Source organism: Perognathus longimembris, chromosome 28 (assembly GCF_023159225.1).
Source record: "Perognathus longimembris pacificus isolate PPM17 chromosome 28, ASM2315922v1, whole genome shotgun sequence".
Taxonomy (NCBI): Eukaryota; Metazoa; Chordata; class Mammalia; order Rodentia; family Heteromyidae; genus Perognathus; species Perognathus longimembris.
The window spans coordinates 92,066,515-92,081,608 of record NC_063188.1 but is presented as its reverse complement, the minus strand read 5'-3'; the positions used below and the strand labels follow the sequence as shown (position 1 = coordinate 92,081,608).

General features: G+C 34.7%; 1 protein-coding gene across 2 annotated transcripts in view; it reads right to left on the bottom strand.

Annotated features, from left to right (window-relative positions):
- Dmd (dystrophin) overlaps positions 1–15,094 on the bottom strand; it is a 1,916,788-nt gene that overhangs the window by 1,228,172 nt on the left and 673,522 nt on the right. The gene's annotated exons all lie outside the window — the stretch shown is intronic.

Genomic DNA, 15,094 nt, shown 5'->3' with positions numbered 1-15,094 from the left:
TTTGTATAAATCACAGACAGTTGAAAATCAGCTTGTGGAACAATTTCTATAGCCATGTAGATCTACTTAGGGCATTTCATCTAGATCATGGCTCAAGAGGGGGACAGAGGTATCACACAGAACACAACAGTGATGCCTTTTCTATGCCATCCAAAGCTTGCCATGCTTTCCTAGAAAGGGCTCATTCTCCTCCAGCAGGGATCTGTGGCTGTGACGCCAATCACTTTTTCCCCCGTTTGGTTTAATTGTTCAGAAATTGGAATGAGTTTTATCTCTCCAATACAGAAATCATCCAGCTATGATGAACAGTGAATGGGCATAAAATGTTAATGGTCCACAATAGAGATGAATCTGAAACAAAGGGCCCTTGAGCAAAGTGGACTGCCTCAAACATGCTTGAATGAAGGTCTAGATCACTGTTCCAAAACCTGAATCATCATCAGAATCTAGAGGAACTATTCCAAACACAGTTTTCAGGCTTAATCAAAATGTACTAAACATGAAATTCAGATGTATCATTATACCCTCTAATCTGTGTGATTTGAAATATTATCGAAAATTGAGAAGGCTTATAAAGAGTGAAGTTAAAAAGAAACCATGCCTTAAATAAGAAATAAATAATAATTGATATGAAAATAAAATTAATTGTGCTTATGACAAAAATACCAAGTAGCAGAATGATAATAACGTATTTTCTAACTGGAAGCCCCAAAACAAGCAACTCTCCAGTATTATTTTATACTGTTAGTTGAAGTTCACCAAATGGCTATGAGTATGTTTTGATGAAAAACAGCTTTCTGAATTTGGAAAATATTCTTAATCCTCATTTCACACATGGATTTCCCCTAAATATTAGGGTATATTGCAAATAGAAGCCATGTCACATTCCCCTACATATCTATCTCTTCTAAATATAGATAAATAACTTTAGCCTAGTATTATCTGCAAACTAAATAATGATTTTGTATTTAACCCAAGAATCTATTATGTAAATTGAAAAGAAAATGTTTTAGGAAAAGCTAGGAGTGGTAAAGAAAGAAGTACGAGACCGATGACTATTTTTCTTGAGAACAATATTTTATGTTTTATGACTTAAATACTAACTGTGAACTATAATAAAACATAAATAAAGTGTTATAGATAAATTTCATTAAAACAAAGAGGAAAACAGTGTTTATCCAGAAGAGTTAAATAAATAATACAGTTCAAAGAAAAAATTCACATAAAAAACTAACCACCACTATCAGTCCTTGGCTCACACCTGTAATCCTAGCTACACAGGAGGCTTAGATATGAGGACCTCAATTAGAAGCCAGCCCAGGCTGGAAAGTTGGTGAGACTCTTATCTCCAATTAATCACAGGAAATTCCAAAATTGGTACTGTGGCTCAAATGGTAGAGTGTAAGCCATGGGCACCCAGGCCCAGAGTTCAAGCCCCAGGACTGGCAAAACAAAAGAAAACATAAATAAAAATCCATCCCCACAATGTTAATATATAAATTCATACAATGGATCTAACTTTCAGTTAGGTAGCTTTATATCTTAATATGACATATTTTCATTTATCTATATCCTTTTTCTATTACAATTTAGATGAAGATCGCCAACAAATTATAAGAAATTTTAAGATAAGGTGTCCTTCAATAGATATATTCACATTTGATTCTAAAAATGTTAATGTTATCCAGGCCCTGGTGGATCACACCCAGGATCCTAGCTACTCAGTAGGCTGAGATCTGAGGGTCATGGTTCAAAGCCAGCCTGGGCAGGGAAGTCTGTGAGACTCTTGTCTCCAATTAAGCACCAGAAAATTAGAAGTGGTGCTGTGGCTCAAGTGGTAGAGCACCAGCCATGAACTGAAGAGCTCAGAAGACAGAGCCCAAGCCCAGAGTTCAAGCCCCATGATGAACAAAACAAAACAAAACCTTAATGTTGTTGAAAAACAATTTTTTCTAGAGTAAATTTTAGTGTGGAATTATTAGGTACTAAAATGTAAAATATATAAATATGCAGATATATATGTATATACATACAAGTGTACTGATGTTTTTGTGTCCCTGTGTGTCTCTTGGTGCGTCCCTTTGTGTGTCCCTATGTGTCCCAATGGGCTTACATCCAAAAAAAGAAATAATTAGTTACCATCTTAGAAAATATTTTCAAAATGTTCATGCAAGGGAACAAAGAGAAGTTACCTACCAAAATGCTAAATTCATTTAAGGCTAATGATTGAAGTACTACTTTAGAAAAGAAAAAGAACATGAGTCATAGTTAATTGAAATAAGAATGAAACATGTTTACTATGACCTCCTTTCTGGCAAAGGTCATATATTTTTGATTCTTGTATCTGTAGACTACAGAGTAATTAATTTCAAAATTCAAGTTGTATATTAAAGTATTATTAAAAACAAGAATCACACATACATGAACAAGGTCACTAACACTATTAACAATTGGAAAGAAAGACACCTTTCTCAGATAAAAAAGAAAAATAGAGCAAATCAAGAAGGAATGTTTTCCTAATTAAAAAATAGCAAACACTTTCATCTCTATTTCTCCTACATTCAAAAGGTCAGGCTATTGGGTTTATTACCTTGGTGTAACTAATGCACAAGTGGCTTTCTTCCCATCCAAATGTAATCACTTTTGTGCAATTATTCAATTGAAATTATTATGAGATCAAGTTGCATAGTCCACTACTCAGCTCAAAAATAGAGTCACCTTGAACACAGGTGTTTGGTTTATTAGTCTGCTTACACTGTAAATATTACACAAAGATAATAGTTTTTTGTTTTGTTTTTTGGCCAGTCCTGGTCCTTGGACTCAGGGCCTGAGCACCGTCCCTGGCTTCTTCCCGCTCAAGGCTAGCACTCTGCCACCTGAGCCACAGCGCCCCTTCTGGCCGTTTTCCATATATGTGGTGCTGGGGAATCGAACTGAGAGCTTCATGTGTAGGAGGCAAGCGCTCTTGCCACTGGGCCATATTCCCAGCCCGATAATAGTTTTTTGTTGTTGTTGTTTAAATCACAAACCATTTGGCCTAAGGAAGCCAACACTCAGGAAATCTTTCTACTAAAGAAAGAATAATTTCTAAGGAAATTCAAAACATTGAAATGTTTAATCCTGAAAGTATCTATTATGAATAAACTGTAAGATGGAAAACAAACCTACTTTATGAAATACTAAATTCCTTCTTTTTTGATGGACCCTTTCCAAACAAATATGTTACTCTTCAGTATTCTGTATATTGGAGGCTAAGTTCTTAACTCTTGCAAATTTTCAAAGACAATGCAAATGTAAAGATAAAGAAATACATAAAACAAGCCAGGAGCTGGTATCTCATGCTTATAATCCTAGCTAGTCAAGAGGCTGAGATCTGAGAATCATAGTTCAAAGCCTGCTCCAGCAGGAAAGTTTGTGAGACCCTTGTCTCCAATAAACTACTCAGAAAAGCCAGAAGTGGTGCTGTGGCTCAAGTGGTAGAGAGCTAGCTATGCTTGTTTCCTTGTAATTATTACCTTTTAAACAAGGATTTTGCCATTTTCTTTCTGTCCTGAACCTGCAACACCATGTAGCTTGCATGATTAAACTAATTTGGGGAGATGACAAATAGATAAAAGGCCGAAATATGAATCTAAATGAAATTGAGTAAGTTAGAAGAGATTTATGAAATTCACATTGGACAGAGTGGGATAGAGTGACACAGTAATGAAAATGAATACCAAACAAATGACTTCCAAATATAAACACAGTGGGAAATAGCACTTCAAATCCTAGCTGCATAGCTGTTCGAGGATAAACCAGATACGTTGTGGAAATACTAATTAAATCTAAAATAAATAGAATTCCTTTTTCATTTGATTGCTTATATATCTGTATGTGAGTGTATGTTTGTATTGTTGGAGACACTCAGACACAGACTACTCCCACTATAACTCTTTGGAAAATCATTGAAATATTTTGTATAATAGCTCTTTTTGGTAGTACTGGAACTGAAAATAAGGTTTCTGAACTTGCTAGGCAGACACTCAACATCTTGAGCCACACCACTATCCTTTTAATCTGTAAATATGTTTTGGGTTGGGTCTCACATTTTTGCTTTCATGATCTTCTCATGGACCATCATGCAGTTGGTACTACATATGTGGCTCATGCCTGGCTTTTTTTTTTAGATAGATCCCCTTAACTATTTGCCCAGTGTATCCTTGAATAATAATCCTCATAATTGATTTCCATCTCCTGAAAAATTGGAGTTAAAGATCTTTTGTGTTGTGGAATATTTGTTAATGCAGCTTATTTTAAATGGATCTTTACAGAGGAAGCCCTTAATCCAAACCTTTGGCACTAAATGAATCCTCTCCTCTAAAGTTCCATTTCCTCTTTTTCATGCCTCAATTCATCAACCTAATATCCATACAATCTAAACACCTAGCTACTTCTCGGGATGAGGTTTTTCAGAAACAAGGATTCCTGGCTATAATATTCTCCAACACAAACTATCATGCATTGTTTCAACTCGTTCTTTCCCACTTCCAAATCGTGTTTTGTCTTGCAAATGTTTGCTTTTTTATATCAAGTATATCTCTTGACTGGATTTTCCTTTAGACTGAGACCATGCTTCAAGCTAACTATCCTAAAAACCAACATGTCTTCTCTACCCTACTTCTCATTTGTTCATCACATAATATTTAAGCCTTCTCCTTTACTATTGCTTACTTCCTCTTACACCTTATTTGAATTTCACAGTTGTCTCTGTAGCATTATTGAACAAGGCAGTTATAAATTAATGATTGAAGGCATGAATAGGAGTTGAGCAATGAAATTCAGATAGTAGCATATAGTAACTCCTGTTTTAAACACTAGCCAGAAATGGATAATAAATTTAAGAGACAAAAGTAACTGAAAGATTTTTTTTTTACCTATGCCAGAAGTGGAATTATCTATTGAAAATTGACATATAACTTACTTTGCTAACTCCATAGCACTTTAGATCAAGACACTTTTCTGTTTAAATTTAATTCATCTTCTTGATATAGTTTCAAAACACCAATATAACCAATTACATGTATATTTTTCCTTGTTGACCTTTTATTTTGTCTACAAAATATATGCTGAATCAACGTTTTCAAACATATTTGGCTTCTTCAATGGCCTATTTATAGACATAGAGAATATTCTTCATTTTTTTCTTAATGACATATCAATATAAAGGGATCTAAGAACTAAGCCTCACTGGCTCATTCCTAATAATCATAGCTACTCAGGAAGCTGAGACTTGAGGATTGTGGCTTGAAGCTAGCCCAGGCAGAAAAATCCACAAGATTTATCCCCAAGTAACCAGCAAAAAGTCAGAAGTGTGTGGAGGGGAGGGGTAGCTGAAGTAGTAGAGTCTTGAATATGAAAGCTAAGCAATAGCTAAGGTACCTGAGTTCAAGACTTGGTATCAGCACAAAAGAGAGATAGACAGACAGACAGACAGGCAGACAATACTAATATATCTAAAGCATCATTGTTACTACAAATACAAGGTTTGTACAAGTGTCAGTGCTAGCCAGCCCACCTTTAAGATCCCCTAATAGAAATGCTGATGGGTAAAGAAAGAAAACAAAGCTCCTAAGTTTGAGGGCTTGAGAAATTTAAGGGATGATTTTACTTTAACAAATGGAAAAATCTGTGTCAGGTAGCATTGATAGAAGAACAAACCTGAATATATATTTGGAGTAGCCTACTAAATATTAAAGTAGAAATACATATCAGAAAGTTAAGCAAACAGGATAGAGTTTCAGGCAGAAATGTGTGACAGAGAATTATTATCATATTGAAAGCCAAGGCTTCACAAAACATGAAAAAGTGTGGGCATAGAAATGAAAGGTAACACAAGCTATAAGACTAGTTAAGCACAACACAAACAAAGCTTGAAAATATCTTAGAACATTTTTTACATGTTTGGGAGAAAGAATGGATTCGAAGATTCTCTTCTACAGCATTTTTCTCAGATTTGGGTAAAACTGTTCATAATCATATTTTCCAATGTATGTATGTATGTATATATATATATATATATATCACATTCTATTCTGTGTAAGAGTTTGTAAAAGATTGGAATTACATATTCCTAGGGTATATATTAAACTTGATTGTAAAGCATTCACAATCTGATGTATTTCCTATGGGAAGATCTATGATTTCCATTCTACACATTCAAAATATGTTTTCTTTATATTGTATGCCTCTCTGCAACCAAATTTTGATATTTCAATCTAGTTTAAATACCTTTCTTCTTTCCATTAGTCCCAATCCCTCATAGGCCCTTAGTCATGTTTTAGCATTTGTTATTCATTTTGTTAAACTGTCTTTTAATTATTCAATAGGGTAACATAAAAAAATCTTATTCATCATTTAGTCATACCATCATTTAGTCAGCTTGATTGTTGACATATATGTATGATATTGTAAGAAATTAACTTGTATGTTTATGTTTAGGTAGAAAAAAATGTGTCTCTTGTAGTATTCTGTTACTGGGATTATTTATAAACTACACTAGAAAAATAATGGGTGTAAATATGATCAAAACAGATACATATGAAAGTGCCAAAGTAAAACTCATTTTGTGTAATTAGTATATATTAATAAAATTTGCCAATATTTATGATTATTTGAATATTTGTGTTTAAATTAAGTTTATGTGCAAAATTAACTAAAATTGTGACACATCCTGTCTTGTGGGACATGCCAGCCCTGGGGCCATGTGGCTATTATGCTGGAAAGGTGGTCCTAGCTGGCCCTGCCTGTTTCCCAGCCTTGGGACCACATGCGGCCAAGATGGCACATGATGGTGAACCCGGAGGCGGTCCTGTGGGCTGTGATATAAATAAGGCTGCCTCTTAGGATTGGTCCCTTGGCCCTCCACTCTTGACAGACAGCTCAGGCCTCTCCTCACAGTCCCTAGATAGGTGCACATACACCCCTACCCTTTCTGCCGATCTTTGACCTGATTGCTTCCTGTGCCTTATTTAATAGAAGGATCTACCTCAGTAAATGAGAATTTGCACTGACTTAGCTCCCGGACTGTCTGTTGTCCTCTGGTGAGGGAGGGCTGGGTGCGGGCGGTCCATCAACCCTCTCCTTTCCTTTTTTTAAAATTTTATTATCAAACTGATGTACAGAGAGGTTACCGATTCATACATTAGGCATTGGATACATTTCTTGTACTGTTACATCGTCCCTCATTCCCCCCTAACCGCTCCCCCTTTCCCTCCCTCCCCATGAATTGTTCAGTTCATTTACACCAAACAATTGTTATATCACAGTTGTAACTACTTTCAACGTCCCATCTGTATCTGTAGCTTCTATTATTGATGATGTTCTTGTATCACCTTCCAGTGGTTGTACCTACATTATCTGTGTAATCTTATCTGAGTATATTGAAAAAAAATAAAATAAAATACAGAGATAGTGCTTCTCAGTAAAAAAAAAAAAAAAGAAATGCAAATCCAAACAACATTGAGATTCCATCTCACCCCAGTAAGAATGTCCTATATCAAGAAAACTAACAATAATAAATGTTGGAGGGGATGTGGCCAAAAGGGAACCCTACTTCATTGTTGGTAGGAATGTAAACTGGTTCAGCCACTCTGGAAAGCAGTATGGAGATTTCTCAGAAGGCTAAACATAGAGCTCCGCTTCTCCTTTTCTTGGCCCTGTTGGGGTGTTTCCCCATCTCTCCCGCAGGTCAGGAGAGTGAGGGGGGCTAGAGACCCCGACACTGTCTTTTCTGTAATTTCCTTTCTTTGCTTTTTATTATCTTTAGTATAAAACAAACTTACTTTGTAAAAAAAATTCCTTCCACTTGATATGTATATCCCCTCTTCATATCTGTTGCCTTTTTTTCCATAGTTTTAACCTCTAGCTTTTGAGACTGTCTTCTGCAATTTAGTGTTTAATTTTCACTTAATATATTAAAATGTTCATATAAATTTTAGAATGTTTTGCCTTTATTGAGATTGTTTCAAAACATTAACTTTGTTGCATAGTATTCATAGTTCAATTTTTCATTAAAATTATTCTAACATTTTTTTCTTCATTTGGCAATTCTTATCATTGAAATTCTAAAAAAGCCCGTCTAAATTCACCTTGTGTAATTTCATGATGACTCTTTTTTCTGTAATGTATCCGTGTGTATACATGAAAGTGTGTGTGTGTGTGTGTGTGTGTGTGTGTGTGTGTGCATGCGCATTTTATTATGAGCCCCAGTTCCACTGAGTTTAATTATGAAGGAACTACTGGTGTTGCATTTGCTTCTGATCAGTACTGGCTCAGGAGTTAGTAACATGGAACTATATTAATTTAATCTTTTGTTTGGGTATTCTTTGCCTCTTTGTGGTATTATACAGGAGAGAAATCTTCCTTGTTTCTAGTGAGATAAGTATAAATATTCAATGACATTTTAGTCAGTGAAAAGAGAAAACTGTCAGGACCTGCTCCAGACAGACAGAATTTCCTGTGTCCATGATTTTTATAATGATAAAACTCCAATTTATAGCCACCCCACCCACCCACAATTTTCTGGAATCTGAGGCACAGATTAATTTTCTACCAAATGGCTTCCTTCATTTATACACAGTCTGGGTTCCTAGAATTTGCTTTTAACTACAAGGCAATACAAGCATCAGTGATCCTAATTATATTACTTCTTTGGCTATTTTAATCCATTTTATTGCCCTGACTGTTTACTTATGCTTCTTTGTCAGGGAGGATAAATTTAAAAGTATATTTGTTGGACATTTTCCAGCATCTCTGTTCTTTGCAGAGGTCACCTTAGGCGACATAAGCTGTCTCAGCCTAGGAGAGGAAGTCTGTCTCATCTTGACATCTGTAAGCTAATCAAATTTATGATATAAAACTGATTTGGGATTAAGGTTGACATTGTTTATAAGTCCTTACCAATAGGATTTACAAAACCACGCCTAATAATGACTATTCAATTATAAAACAGCATTTCCTTAAATGCTAACAAAATCACAAAGTATATTCCTTTATTAGGTAAAAGGTTTTTCAATAAAATTAAATCTCGACTAATAGAATAGCACTTAGTGTCCTGGGTTGAAAATATTGTTGTCAATAATTGTCCATTCTGGTCAATCTTTGCGAAGCAAGATGTAACACTTCAATCACGATTATCTGGAACAATTAATGAGTCCCTTTTACTACCAAGGTTAGTATTAATACAAAATTCCACAATTTAGATTTTGACTATTTTCTTTTACTCTCTGTCTTTTGAAATGTCATGAGAATGGCTTACAGATGTATTTGTAAGGAACAAAAATGTTCAGGAAAAATGGATAAACTAATATTACGAGAGCTGATAAAGTTATATAATTGTAAATATATAATTTTAATATTTAGTTGTCTAAATTTTTTAATGAGTCCTAATACTTTTAAGCTTATATTGAAGGAGTGATGCATGACTGTAATTCCAGCACTTAATAAACTGAGGCAGAAGAATTATGAGTTGGAGGCCAGCCTGATGATTGCTTCAAATCAAATTAAATCAGCCCAATCAATAAGAAAATAAATAACTGGAAAACTAGTTAATGTCAATATAGTTATCTTTCAATATCTGCAAGAATTAATAACAGGACTCCTCATATATAGTATATAGTATTTCCACATGACATACCACCATTCACCCATATTCTTTAAATCATTTCTAAGCTTCTAATAATACCTCAGGTAATATACATGACATGAAAATAGATGGAGTACTGTACTGTTTATGGAGTAATATCAGAAAAAATAGTCAATATATATTAAATACAAATGCATTTTCTTGGATATTTTTGAATCATGGCTAATTAATTACATATAAAATGTGCAGCTAAAGAGGGCCAACTGTAACTTCTTATAATGTATTTATTTAATATAAACCAAAGGTCACAAAAGGCACCTGTAGTATGGTGAAATTTTCATACTCATAGCAGGTGTCAACAAGATGGCTTGGATCTAAATGTTTCTACTTAGACATTTTCATTTACATAGAATTAGACTATAAAATATTCCATACCATGAGGTTATTGTTGGAACTGAATGAGAGTATGTATACACAGCATTTGCTGTATTACTTGTTCCTTAGTAACCATCATACTATTATACTACTATTATTAAGTGGTTTTTTGCATATATAGTTTGATTACTATGGATGGAAATATCAGTATTAAAGTTGTTATTAAATTATATGATTTGGCTGGGCTCATATGGATCACATCTGTAATCATAGCCACTCAGAAGGCTATGATACACTCTGAGGAACAGTGTTCAAATCAGCCCCAGGAGGCCCTTATCTCCAAATAAATACAGAAAGACAGAAAGATAGAAGGAAAGAAAGAAAGAAAGAAAGAAAGAAAGAAAGAAAGAAAGAAAGAAAGAAAGAAAGAAAGAAAGAAAGAAAGAAAAGAAGGAAGGAAGGAAGGAAGGAAGGAAGGAAGGAAGGAAGGAAGAAGGAAGGAAGGAAGGAAGGAAGGAAGGAAGGAAGGAAGGAAGGAAGGAAGGAAGGAAGGAAGGAAGGAAGGAAGGGAGAAAGAAAAATGAAAGAGAGAGAAAGAAAGAAAGAAAGAAAGAAAGAAAGAAAGAAAGAAAGAAAGAAAAAGAGGAAGAGAGAAAGGGAGAAAGAGAGAGAGAGAGAAGAAAGAGAGAGAGTGAAGAAGCAAGTCAAGACTGGAGCTGCGGCTCAAGTAGTAGGAGCACTACCCTTGAGCTAGTAAGGACAGGGACACAGTGCCCAGTATTTGAGTTCAAGCCCCAGAATTGGTAAAACAAAATAAAAATTGTATGATTTAGTATGACTTTTAGTACTGCTTCCTGGTTTGACAACCATTTTGCAAATCAATCCTGTAAGTAGAAAATCTGATTATTAAGAGTGAAAGGTGCCTTCTTAAAATGATGAAGGTAATTTATTACTTATCTGAATGCAAACTCACACTCTTAAATTAGGAATGGAATCTAGAATATCTCTTTTAAATATTCATAGGCAATAAAAAACTCTGGCTGTTTGATTGATTTAACAGGCAACTGAATGTTACCTTAGTTGTGAATAATTACAACTATACAAAAAATTAGGTAGGGAATAAAAAAATCTCCCACAAACATTTTATATAGATATCAGAGAAACAAGTGAGTTAATGGCTCATCTTCAGATAAAAAAATTAATAATAGAGTATCTGTTTTTCTTTAGCAACAATATCAAGAATATAGTGGCTTAAAATATACCATGTTCACTATAGTGTTAATTTATAGCAGATATTTTGAAAATTAACTGTGCTTTAAATTTTCAAATCATACTATTCCTACGCATATATTTTTTCAGCACCTAAATTAATGTATCTATACTGCATCAGAGTTCCACCTTTGCAGTTTTCTAGTGAGAGAGTGTATGAAAGAACTGATGTAGCTAACAAATATGTAGGTATTTCTCTATGATCTAGAAAAAATTTTTACATTGTTGATCAAAGTGCTCAGCTGTAAACCTGATGGTAAAAAAGTCTGTTCAATTCCTACCCAATGATGAGTTCAAAATTGTGCCTTTAAAGTTGCATGAACTTACTATATTCCAGAAAGCCAAACATGAGAAGGGTATAATTCTATTACATGATTTGATCCAATACTTATAATAAGAATTATGCTTTGTTTTCATTGCCAAATAACTGATATGATTGTGACAATATCTACATAAACATAGCCAAGACTGAAGGCAACTTCAAATTTATTTATTCTACTTTATTTATACTATAGTATTCTGTCTAACTGAATAATGATGTAAAAGTGGAAAGTTCCATTTTTAAGACTTTAAAATGATGATTCAGCTGAGAATATGGCCTAGTGGTAGAGTGCTCGCCTTGCACGCATGAAGCCCTGGGTTCAATTCCTCAGCACCACATAAACAGAAAAATCGAAAAAAAAAAAAAAAAGAAAAGAAAAATTGAGAAATGGCACTGTGCCTCAAGTGGTAGAGTGCTAGCCTTGAGCAAAAACAAAGCCAGGGACAGTGCTCAGGCCCTGAGTCCAAGCCCCAGGACTGGCAAAAAACAAACAAAAAAACCACAAATGATGATTCCATTTTTATCTTATAGATTTCATTATGGGCTTTCGTACTGGTTGCTTTATTATTTAAAAAGTGAGTTTTTCCAGCATTGATGGCTCATAGCTATAATCCTAGCTATTCAGGAATCTCAGATCTGAGGATTATAGTTCGAAGCCAGCCCAGGTAAGAAAGTCTGTGAGACTCTTATCACCAATTAACCACAAAAAAGACACAAGTATAAGTAGAACATGTGTTAGAAAAGTAGCCTTGAGCCCAAAAGCTTTGGGACATTGGCCAGGCCTAGTGTTCAAGCCCCAGGACCAGCAAAAGTAAAAAGTCATTTTTATTAGTTCTCTCATTCTGTCCTTTGGCCTTGAATATTATTTAGTGGAGGGGGAGATGCTTTATTTCTGTTTAAGCCTTGAATATTTTTTACAGGTATTTTTGAATCTCAATGCAGAAAGCATATTTGATTCTGTCGTTGACATGTTTAATTACTGGAACTATGTACATTTTTCATATCAAAATGTGTGTATTCCTTTATGCCTTCCTTTAGTGTGATTTCTACACATGTGTAGAAATACACGTTTGCTATGTTCTCTAGACAAAATAAACATTCTCATCATTTATTGAATTAAATGCCACTAGACTAGGCATGTCAGATGTTGTGTTTTATATTTTGCCACAAGAATCTTATTGAATGAAGCCCTGTTGTCACAGATGGCAAGATGGAGGCTTTAAAGTCTCTTCCAATATCAGATAGCCAATCAGCATTCGAGGGATATATATATATATATTATAAATGTAATGTCTAAACATAGTGCAGTAATTTATACTAGAACATTTCTCCCTTGGTCACATGGAATGAGGTGAAACATTGTCAATAGCGTGAACTAGAGTGCCAATGGAAGAAGTAAAATGATCTCTCTTCCATTGATACACCTCCTTCCCCATACTTGTGGCTTGGGGTACTCAGTAAAACTCTTATTGCTCTTCACGCTGAAGAATTGAAAAGGACCTGGAAAGTTCAGTTGATGTCTAAGTAGCAAGTTCACCTGAATAATGAAGCCATAGGAAACTGACTAAAGTATCATCTAGTTCAGCAATAATACTGCAGGCAGCTTCTCAGTGAATCTACGGTGTACAACAGCCAGCTTTTCAGGAAATACAATAGCATATCCCTAATTAGCTACTTACTGGTGAATTTTGTCAACATACCACCCTTATAAACCCTGAAGAGTAGTGTTAGCCTTTGAAATTTATTTTGGAATTGGGGATATTTGTACATATGTAATGAGATCCAGTTCAAACCATGTATTTCATTTATGTTCCATTGTTTGGAAATAGTTCTTATATATTTAATGCACTGGAATTTTAACAATATCACTTGACAACTAAATTAAAAAAACTTTTAGTTTTGAAGTGTTTTAAATTAAAGACATACACGTTAGAAACATTCAGTCTCCATTTAGGGAAATAAGTAGATTTTCACATGGAATATCTTTGAAATATTAAAGACATGAAACTTTTTTAAGTATTAAACAGTAACTACATACATTGAAATAATATCAATATATGACTAGAAAGTTGACTATTCTTATAGTCAGAATAGATGGACACTCAACCATGGTAAAAATTCTGACTCAGTCCTTCTTACAGTACAATTGTAGAATTTGACATTTGTTTTTTAACATAAACATTTTTTCCTTCCTGTTACTGGGTCTTGAATTCAGGCTATTATACTGGCTCAGCTATCTTTTTTTCATTTCTTTATTGTCAAAGTGCTGTACAGAGGGGTTACTGTTTCATATGTAAGGCAGTGCTTACATTTCTTATCTAACTTGTTACCTCCTCCCCCATTTCCCCCTGCCTTCAACACTCCCCATTTCCCTGCCCCCCTGTGAGTTTTACAGTTGGTTTACACCATATAGTTTTGTAAGTATCACTGTTGCATTTGTTTGTGTTTTCTTCCTTTGTCTCTTGATTTTGATATTCCCTTTCCCTTTGCTAGTTACAATACACATATATACAATATCCAGAGTACCAAAATCAGTTACAATGACATCAGGGAAAGAAAGACAAAAGACAAAGGGCATAATTTTCACATGGTATGTTGAGAATAGCAGCAACAATGATAAACCACTTGTTTCCATAACTTTGAGTTCATTTCACTTAGTATCAACTTAGGTGTCCATTGCTTTCAAGAGAAATAGAAAGCCCACATACTGGGAGAAAATCTTTACCAGCCATACAACAGACAAAGGCCTCGTGTCTAAAATATATGTAGAACTCAAAAAATTAAATTCATCCAAAACAAATCCTCAAAGAAATAACTGCCCCATCAATAAATGGCTCAGATATCTTGCTCTACCAGTGAACTCGTGCCTCTGGTGGACATGTTGCTGGTTGTTTTGGAGATGTAGTCTGGTAAACTTTTCTGCCCAGACTAACTTCCAATGCAATCCTTCCTCCCTCAGTCTCCTGTGTAGATATGAGCCACCAGTGCCTAGCTCAAACTGTAACTTCTTATCTGTAAAGAATATTCAACTAGAAATAAAACACATTCCAAATCCATGTCAAACTCTAATTTCAAATGCCCTTCAATGTAGTGGCTACTTGGGAATATAAACTTCAAGTCTCATCCAATAATAGTGAAGCAACAATGAAGAGCCAACGGCTTGTATGGATTCACCCATTTCCAGTGCCAATCCCTTAAGTTAATATTGTTGAAATATGGATAAACTTCTCAGCCAACACAGTGTCAAGGGAGCTGATACAGGTATACTTGCTTACATCTATTCCCACGCTTAAATACTTCTCTTCATGATGGAAGACAATGGAGATTATCATACTGGTCTTTCTTCCCAATTCATTAGCATGTATGACTTCTCTCAACTTAAATAACAAATTCTTTCCCAAAAATTTCTCCAGTGACAACCTCAGATTTTTCCTCTTCATACCATCCACCCATCCATGCATATATACACACATACATACATATGTAGATACATAGACTGTTAT